The sequence below is a fragment of the Tupaia chinensis genome, unplaced genomic scaffold (genome assembly GCF_000334495.1).
Source record: "Tupaia chinensis unplaced genomic scaffold, TupChi_1.0 Scaffold138235_1, whole genome shotgun sequence".
Lineage (NCBI taxonomy): Eukaryota > Metazoa > Chordata > Mammalia > Scandentia > Tupaiidae > Tupaia > Tupaia belangeri.
The window spans coordinates 2,222,504-2,233,186 of NW_006198133.1; the positions used below are offsets into that span (position 1 = coordinate 2,222,504).

Genomic DNA, 10,683 nt, shown 5'->3' on the forward strand with positions numbered 1-10,683 from the left:
AGGGACAATCCCCCAGCAGCCGCAAGGATTCCTGATGTTAGGAGCCCCATTTGACTTGTTTCCGAATCTGACAAAGCACCTCGCAAAACAATCAGAGCATGCTCTGTGAGTGTTTGCTGGAAGGCTGTCATTTTATGTACTGTCTTTGATTTGATATACCTGTTTCAAAAATCAATATTTATTTTAGCCCCCTGAGAAGTTAACCAGGCAAACTAGACCAAAATAGTAATCATCACATGACTCTGGAAATACAGAAACACTAAAACCTTCTGATTCAGTTAAAGTGAAAGCTATCGATTTTCCATTAGTGTGTGGGAAGTTCTGCCATTGTCACACGACTGTTGGGTGCTCCTTTGCCATCACACACACAAGGTAAGATCGCCAGCCTTAGTAAAATTGCATGGCTACAAGAAAATGCCCTATGAAGAAAGAAAAGCCATCAACTATTAGAAGTTTGAAAAAAGTGTCCAAAGAAGTATAAAAATCAAGGATTAAGGAAGTATCTTCAGTCTGGACAGTGAAGGTGCACAGCCCTGGGGGTCTCAGCTAGCAGCTGACTGCCACGTCGAATTTGGCTGAAACAGATCAGAGGCACAAAGGAGAGAGGAGTATTTTCCTACAAAGCATCTAATAGAAGTCGTGGCATTAACACAGCACCTGATTTATCTGACATATGCATGACCGCATAACCAGTGACAGAAGGAATAAAGCGTTCTCTAAAAGATATTTTTAAAATTGTATTGCTACGGGGGTCAGCTATGTGACGTCACCTGGAAACTATGACTCGTCATAGCCTCTTAAGAATCTCCAATGTCTGGAGCGGCCAGTGCTGTACTAATTAAGGTGGCTGGATCCCACGTGGCCAACTTCAAGGTTCGAGTCCTGGATCTAACAGCTTGGAAATCACACCATGCACATGTGTGTGCTCCAAATCCCGAGAGAATGGAAGAGAAGGGACTGTGGTGTGGCTATCCCTTTGGGGGCTAATTTCTCACTCCCCTCCCACCGTCATACCCCATTAGTTCTCTGGAGAGCACACACACTCTTATAATAAACTAAAAACTAAAATAAAAGAAAGAAACCTAAAAGTGCAACCAGACCTTAGATCCTCATGTGTTAATCAAGAGCCTATAATGAAGAAGTTAAAAAGTTCTAAAAATTCCCTTTTTCTAAGAACACAACTAAATCCAAGGTATTTTGAGTGGAATCCCCCCCCCCCCCCCCCCGCCTCTGCTTCTAGTTAGTTCTTTTTTCTTATCTTTCTGTGACTGCCTGATTTAGGCACACTCCCGGCCATGGACCAGACCTTTCCCTGCACCTTACAACCAGTGTGGGGCAGCCTGGGATGTCAGGACTGCTTGGGGTTTAATTTCTAACTGTCACATGTGGAAACTCAACTGCATAATTCCATTGACCCTCCCCCCCCCAAAAAAAAAGTAAGGTCCTTTGAAAATTTTCAGATATGAATTGGTCAAAAACAAATTGGTTGCCGATCTTGAATAGAGTATAGAGACTACAGATTAAGAAAAGTGAAAAATAAATGTAAACAACAATTCCAGTGGTAACGCTTTTCTTCTATATGAGTTCTACTTTGCTACATGATTCCTGCCCCATGAGCATAAATGGTCAACAAGGAACAAACAACCAAGCAAACAAATCATACAGTATATACGACAGCTCACTTCCCAGCGCCACTGGTGAATAATCCACCTCGTTTTCACGATTCTCGAGATGCTACTTTGATCATATACTAAATTCTTATCTGTATGCAATAGCTAATGTATAGGCCATCATATCTATTAAATTTAGGAAGACATCAAAAGCCTCCCACTAATTAAAATGCTTTCGCACATTTTCTTACTGACTTTCTTCTCTCCTGTCTTTCCCAACTGCACTATGACACCCAAGCTAAACTGACTCTCTCTCCACACACTATCACGTCATACAGGGCCTTGATCACAAACTAAAATGACCTTGGTTTACTCACACGTCACTTCAACCTTCCTTCTCATCCTTACCCATCAAAAGAATGGAAACTTCAAGCAAGCAGGAGACTAGGACAAGCTGCTTTATTCACATTTGTACGTCTGGCTCTGAGAAGCTTGCCCGGCATATGATGGGCACTTGAGTATCTGTCGGATGACTGAGGAATGCATGCGTGAGACCCTCAGTTTAGTATTAGCACTTGCATGAAGTTTTTATGTTAGATGAAACTCACAAACATACATAAAATAAACTGGGAAGGGAAGGGTCAGTTAGAAGAAGTGTCAGTACCTCAACTATGAAGTAACATCACCTAGAATATGATATTAGTAAGAAGAGAGGAAACATTTCATAAAAAAGCAACAGTAAGAATTAGTAAATGGTTGGAGAGAGATGAAAAAGTGAGGCAACTATAACTACAGTCCTAATTTTATGGAGTGGTAGTATTAATGCATAGAGAGTGGAATAGAATTGAGAAGGGTACTCAATGCTCAGTAATGCACCTAAATTTGGACAGGGCTAATTTGGTAATGGTGGAACATGTTAAAGGAGTTAACTAAAAAGGTGAGCTTAGGAAAAATGAAGAACAAAAATACTGTTTTAGGGGATTGAGGCAAAAAAAAAAAAAGAAAAGAAAAGAAATAGAAAGGGATGGGAAGTCCATTAAAATCCATGAGAGTCAAGATCAAGCAGAAGAATAATGTTAAAAGAAAATGGAAGAGATAAATGTTAAAGACAAAATTAAAAATACATGAATATGCCATGAAACATTCTAGAAGAGGGTAACAAGGAGCAACCTGCCTATGCACGTGGTAAAACGTTATCAAAAAGCTACCATATGAGTCATGGAATCAGCTTAAGTACCCAATAGTACTTGATGAACGGATTAAGAAAATACGGCACATATACACAATGGAGTACTAAATGGAGTAATAAAAACAATGAATCCTGTCATTTGACACAAAGTGACAAACCTACAAGACACAATGCTAAGTGAAATGACCTAAGCTATGAAAGACAAACACTGTATGTCCCCACTTAACATACTGAATGCTCACACTCTATAGTAGAAACCGAAGGACTTGATGACATACAAGTAGAGAGATAATGGTAGATACCAGAAGCTTCAAGAGACAGAGGGGTTTTGGAGAAAATGAGCAACAGACACAAGAATGCAGGTAAACAAGTTAGATAGGTTATGGAACTGCGTACAACAGCCAACTAAACATGCCACTAACAATTCAATATATACTTCTGCCAGAGAAAGAAACCTAAATTACTATGAAGTATATATAATATTACACAATGTGCCAATGTTGAAGACAATTACTATATCTATATCCTTGATTTGATTTTACACATTGTATGCATGCTCTGAAAAACCACACTGTACCCCACAAACATGCACAGTAATTATTTATAAACCAGGAATCATAATTTAAAAAACAAATTCATGATTTTTTGTGACAAATGGCAATCACAGATCTAATTTCAAACTTATTTTTCTAAAACTATAATAGACTAATACTTAATGGGCTTTAAGAAACATATTTTAAAATTTTTAAAAAATAAACAAATGAATAACTAGCATAAGTGCAACTTAGAAACAGATACTGTGGACCACAACAGCCTGGTGGTTAAGACGGTTAGGTCCCACATGGCCGACTGCATGGTTTGAATCCTAGCTGTAGCAGCTTGAAAAACACCAGGCACATGTGCACGCATGTCCCAAATCCAAACAGGGTGGTGACATGGAGAAGGGATGGCCATGCGACCATACCCCATTAGGGGGTGCTTTCTCCCTTTTCTTTCCACCCTCCCTCTATGTTTCTCTCTGTCTTTCCCTCTCTGGTGAGTGCATGTGCCCTCTGGCAAACTGAAAGAGAAAAAAGGAAATAGACACATCACTGGGTCAGATTACGAAGGTGAATAATATATTTTTAAATATTTATACTATTAAAATAGGCACTGATAAGTGAGGAAAGAATGATGATGCTTTTTTTAAAGTCAATTGATAGGGTCTTAAAACAAACTCATAGGATAAAGCTCGACTATCATGGAGTCAAGGGACTCATATTTTAAAACCGCATGCTCATATTGGTTTTTAAGGAAAAACTGCCTCAGTAGGTCGAAAATGGGTATTTGATATCATAAGTGCAAGCCAAAAAGAACACAGGTTTTATTTTTTTCCAACTATAGTTTCTCTAGTCAGACAGAACATTAGCACCCAGTGGAAGAAACAAGCACGATTTTTAAATGCGAAGCAAGAGCTTACATCATGTGACACCTCAGAGGACAAGCAGCTGGTGAGCATTTCTATCCCGTGAGACGGCCTTTTTTCCCTAACGTTTCATCCATAAGAACAGTAAAACTCAGATTATAAACCAGATGACCATTACCGGCAGAAAAGTTAAGTCTGATATAAAATATTTATGGTAGGGGCCAGGAGGTGTATGGTAGTTAAGACACTGGACTCCTACATAGCTAAACACGGTTCAAGTCTCAGACCCGGTGCCTTGAAAATCAGGCAGGGTGCATGTGCAAGTATGCCCCAAATCCTGGAGAATGGAGGAGAAGGGAATGCAGTACGGCCATCTCCTAGGGAGTCATTTCTCACTCTCCTTCTCACTGTCTCTCCAGTGAGTATACACGCCCTACACCCTATGGCAAAAACCTCAAAAAGCTTCTTCTTTTTTTTTTTTTTAAATTTACTATATTAAAGCAGAAACAGTTGCCAGATAACCATTCGCTAACAACAACAACAAAAAACAGACAAAAAAAAAAAAAAAGCCCAGAAGCTTCAGAAGCACATAAATTTGCCCTGCATTCTGGAACTTATATGATAAGCACTTCAGACATATCGGAATGATAAAAAAAATTACTAATAATGAGGAAAACTATTGACCTAATTATTGAAAAGCACGGCAATGATCATCATCCTTTAATGGCAGCTATAAAAATTAAGACGGAAAGTCTTATAAAAACACATCAGGAAATACTTTCAAAATGTTTACAAGCAATAACAGAAATGTTCATCTACAAAAAAAAAATGCCTCAATTAAAATTGCTATTGTTAGTGATACAATAAAAATATAAGACTTGTAAAAGCACATTCAAGACTTTAACCATTTAAAAAATTAAGTAAGTTACGGGAACTAGCTTTATCTACAGAAAAATGCACTTAGACTAAATCGAAGCTTTTTTAGTATTTCCATTCATTTAATAGTCTATAAGATTCAACTGAACTATTCTCTGAAAGGTGGGGGACTGCAAAATGGAATGGCATGGCTCTCAAAGGCTTACTGCTGGGTGCCTGCTAAAATGCTCTCTGGTTTCTGGGAAACTTCTTTACACGCGCACTCATGACATTTCCACATTTCCTAATAAACACGGGGTCTAGAGACAAAGGTAACAAGACACGGGGAAAGTGAGAGAAAAAAGGGAGCACACAGCTAACAAACCCAGCAATGAAAACCCAGGCTCCACCTTATAAAACTAGCAAACCCACATTTCACTTCCGATGGTGAGTCCACTTGTAACCACAGTCAAAGACATTCATGCAGTTCCATGTTGCTACTTCAGTCCTGGGGAGTGTGGCACAAAAAGCTTACGGACGAGACTGACCAGAATTAAGCGGGGCATATCTGTCATGGCTTATTTCACCTCAGATGCAGAACTTACACTTAAGAATTGACTGCAAAGCACAAGAAGCTACAAATCATTTTCTCTGAGTGTCGCTTTTCCCCCACGCAGAATCATTACACATTTGGAGTTTGGTCACATGTAGAAGGATACACTCAAAGAGCTTTTCTCCCTAATGGGGAAATTGTTACAGACAACTTACTGCCAAACAATGCATCATTCGGCAAGCTTCAGAGAACCACAAATTAATTTCACATGAGAAAATGAGCTGAATTTGTAATCACACATCTGGGGAAATAAGAAATAATTCAAGATGACGTACAAGGTTTCATTCTTAAATTAAAAAAAAAATAGTTAAATGGAATATTCAAAAAGTTAGAGGTTCCCAATGAATCCATTTATACCCTGAAGACAGTTGCTAATCAGATTCTCTTATTTATATTCCTTTCATGGGAAACAGCTAGCTTGAGAGTAAAAAATAAGGTAAGTCTGTTATAAAGTGGTTGGAGAGATTATTGTTCTATTTTTAATATTGTTACGGCCTGTCTTTAATGATTTGGTATATAAGAATAGAGGCCCTTAGTCCTATCATTTCTTCCTCAGTTCACTCCAGCCATAACTCTTCTTCCAGCTCCCTGTAGCCCCCTGCTCGTTAACTGCCCGGAATATTTTTCCTTCCAAAAGCTGCCTCAGTGGCTTTTACAGACCCATGTCTTCATAAACCCATTAGGAGCAGTTCTGGCCTCCACACTCACCCAATTCCATCTAAAGAGTTACCTTTCATAGGGGCCAACAGGTGGAGTGGTGGTTAAGGGCACATGTGCACGCATGTCCCAAATCCACATGGCCGACCGCGGTTGGAGTACTGGACCTGGAGGCTTGCTTGCTCTCTCTCTCTCTCTCTCTCTGTCCCTCCCTGGTCAAATTAAAATAAATAAAGTTAAATAAAATAATTCTTAAAAAAAAAAAAGAGTTGCCTTTCATAAAATCCAAAACTTCTCTTTTATAGCATTTATAACAAATGTTAATCATATATGTGTATGTTAATTGTCTTTTTCCACTCAAGAGCGTTAAGTTCCATGAGGCGAGAAATAATATCTGTTCTGTCCCCTTTTAGCCCTCTGTGTTCCTATTAGCACAGAACTGTAAGAGAAAAGGGTAGCGATATGCCAAAGAAAAAGGGATGAAGATATGGAGCAGATATCTTGGAATAACTGACTCTAAAAATAAAGAGAAATCTAACCTCATTCACAAGGAAATGCCAGTTAAAACTTCCACAAGATGCTACTTTTCACCTTTCATATTAGAAAGATGAAAAAGCTGTGTAGACTATGATGCAGGTCTGGCTGCACATTGCTGGCTAGAGTGACCAAATTATTAAATGCACATACTCTTTCACTCAAGGTCACTCAAGGTAAGGCAGAAGATATTTAAAAGAGGAGGGGGGAAAAAGCATTGTATACACAAAAGGAAAAGACACACTCAATGCATTAACAAGAGAGCAGAAATAAAACGACATCAACATCAATTAGGAATAACTAAATAAATTAATTCTCATTCATAAGACTGACTTCACTGAAAGGTTTTCTAAGATATATATTTGTAAAATATGGTACAATGTCCATAAAGGTGTCTATTATTAAAATACTTTAACTCTTTTTTTTTAAACTAGCAAATACTGTTGAAGAGGATGTAGAGAAACCAAAAACCTGTGATGGCGGTGGGAAGGTAAAGTGGTACAACCACTGTGAAAAGAGTATAGACAGTCCTCCAAAACTCAGACACAGAACTGCCACGGGATCGGCAACCCCACTTCCGGTTATATACACAGAAGACTGAAGGAAGATACCGAGACTACGCCCATGTTCACAGCAGCATCATTCGTAGTAGCCAAAAGGCAGAAACAGTCCAAATTTCCATCAAAGGATGAGTGACTAAACAAAATGTGCTATGTACACACACACACACACACACACACACACACGATGAAATGCTATGCAGCTTAAACAGTGTGGAGATTCTCACACATGTGCTATGTACACACACACACACACACACACACACACACGATGAAATGCTATGCAGCATAAACAGTGTGGAGATTCTCGCACATGTGCTATGTATGTGGAAACAGGGAAGTTACCATCTAAGGGGGACAATGTCTCAGTTTGGGATGAAGAGAAAGATCAGCGATGGACAGGTGTCGTGGTTACACAATAATGTGAAGGGGTTTTTTTAAAAAGCATTATTTATTTATTTAACTGTATTTGTTACTATTATTATTTTTTTAATTTAACCAGAGAGAGAGAAAGAAAAGGAAAGTAAGAAAGCAAGCCACCAGGTCCAGGACTCAAACCATAGCCGGCCATGTGGGAGTCCAGGGCCTTAACCACCATGCCACCTGCTGGCCCCAATGTGAACTGCAGACTTAATCATTTAAATGGCATCTGGCCACAGTGGCACGACAGTAATCCCACGCTCTGTGATGCTGAAGGCACATGGAAGGTCCTGGATTCACTTTCTGAGGTCTCCCTGTCCATGCCAAATGCACGCATCTGAGAGGCTGGGAGTAGGGGGTGGCATGAAGACTCTGTCAGGGTGCCTGTCTCTTTCTCTCTCCCTTTCACTCATGGGAGAAATAAGTACAGATAAACTTTTTAAAAACTTTTTAAAATGTTAGACATATTGACCACAAAAAAAAAGGCCAAAAAAAACCCCACCACACAATGCCATGACAAGCTATCACTGAATTTTATATTTCCATACATATAAGTGTGCGCATACATAACTATATCCATACTATATGTATGTTATACATACATGCATGCACAGACGTGTATCTGCATCTCCCATGTACTCTTCCCCATACATTCATAAAATCTAGTCCAGCCGCTGTGACGACAGCTAATGACAAGGAGACCGGAGTGGCTGCATACCTTACCTTTCATTGCATAGGTTTTCAGATGTTTTAACTGTCCACTTTAGCCTAGTCAGACTTCAAAAACTATGCAGTACGTTTTCTTCTGTGTCTGGCTTCTTTTACGTATTTGTGAGAAGCAGCCATACTACTGCGAGTTTCAGTAATTCGCTGTTTTTTATTTCTGAGTAGTGTTTTGTCGTGTAGACATACCACAGTTCCGCAATGTCCTATCTTGGTGGACATTTAAACAGCTCCGGTTTGAAACTACTATGAAAATGGTATTACTTTTGTGCAAATGCTTTCACTTCTGTTGGGGAACGTCTTAGCAGCGGAGCTCCAGGGTCACACGGCATGTTTACGTTTGGAAAACCCTCTGGAGGCTTTTCAGAACCTCACCCCATGCCCATCCCACCAGTGGCTGCGCATTCTCACCCGCCTTTGGTACTGTCAGTCTGCCTGACTGCAGATGTTCCAGAGAGCTGGAGACGGTACCTCGCAGAACTCACCCGTGTGAGAGATCTTCCCGGTGTCCACCCTGTTGGCCTCAGTACCCTCCCCCAGCTGCTGCAGCTCGCCAGACTTCTCTCAGATGCTTGAACATGCCACACTCTTCCGAAGGCTCTTCTCACAGCCTGGAATCCGTCCCCTACCTCTGACGGCTCGGCTTGCTAGTTCTAGTCATCCTTCAGGAGTCGGCTGGAATACCGCTTGCTTCAGGAAGCCTTCCAAGACTGCTTCTGGCTTCCACAGGAGAAGGCACCATATCACAACCTTGAAGCCATGTCCTCCCTGCTCTTCCTTGAGGCTGGGACCAGTCAGTCTCACTCGCCTCTTGTATTCCTGAAGCTCAATACAATAACTATTTGTTGAAGGAGTGACAGGGTAAACAAGAGAAGGCTTCAGAAAGTTTCAGCCGAACCCTGAAAACTGACTAGGACTGAAATGATCTAATCCCCAAAAGGGGTAAAAGCCCTCCAAGCTGAACACTTGGGTAAAGTGGACACATGGGTAAATCCCTACAGTGCATGAAAGGGCACGTGTCTGAGGACAGCACACGGCTCAGTATGCCTAAGAGCAGAGCGTGAGGCAGGAAGACATTGAGACGGGGTGGACTACAGGGAGAAAAGGCCCGGATGTGCCAACGAGGAAGACGGGTCTGCACCTGTTGGTGCCGAAGCATTTTAAAGCAAAGAAGCAACAGGGTCAGACTCTCATATTATTGGGCTGTCAACAAAGTCATGACTTTTTTATTTTCCTATGCAAAAATGTGCCATGACTTTTCCAACAACCCAATAGTACCTTACTCTGGGGTCAGCAGAGGCGTGGTGGTTAAGGCGCTGGGCTCACACGTGGCCAACTGTGATTCGAGCCCCAGACCCAGCAGCAGTAGCTTGGAAATCATGTCAGGTGCGTATATGTGTGTGCCCAAAATCCCAAAAGGAGAATGAAGACAGCACTGCGGTGTGGCCATCGCCCTGGGGGCACGTCTATACATATATATACATATGTGTGTGTGTGTAAGTGTGTGTATGTGTGTGAGTGTGCACGTGCACATGTGTGTGTGTCCCGCCTGGGGAGAAGGCATGGGGATGGTAGGAAGATGAACGGTTTTCACTGTAGGCAAAGCAACACCGCAGCAACGAGGTGAAGACGGAAATCTACACTAGCCGATGGTACCTTCCTCCCGGCTGAGGCGTCTGGAGCCTTCTGTCTCAAAAAATCCAGACAGAGAAGCTGGTCAACTCGGATGGACACACAAACTATTCTAGGTTCCAACAACTCCGTGGGTTTGTCCACGGAGCTAGTCTCCGACACAGAAGCCTGAGAGCGACAAGGAATGTGGAACGACTGGGTGCTGTCCAAGGAAATGCTAAGGTTCACTCGCATTCTGATACATTATAAGCATCACGCACCATTTAACCGCACTGAGCCAAAAACATGCAAGTTTGAAGCCTAAAAAGTAAAAAGCACATTACCTCACTTGGGAGTCAGTGTAGAAATAAAAAAGCATGGACAGAAATATGCTGAATGGTTACTGGAAGGCGGTATCTTTCTTTTTTCTTTTTTTTTTTTTTGAGAGTTTTTTTTTTGCTATAGGTCACGTGCGCTCACCCGAAAGACAGAGAGGGACAGAGAGA

General features: G+C 41.0%; 1 protein-coding gene across 1 annotated transcript in view; it reads right to left on the reverse strand.

Moving 5' to 3' along the window:
- Positions 1-10,683, reverse strand: part of MAN2A1 (mannosidase alpha class 2A member 1) — a 192,439-nt gene that overhangs the window by 121,607 nt on the left and 60,149 nt on the right. The gene's annotated exons all lie outside the window — the stretch shown is intronic.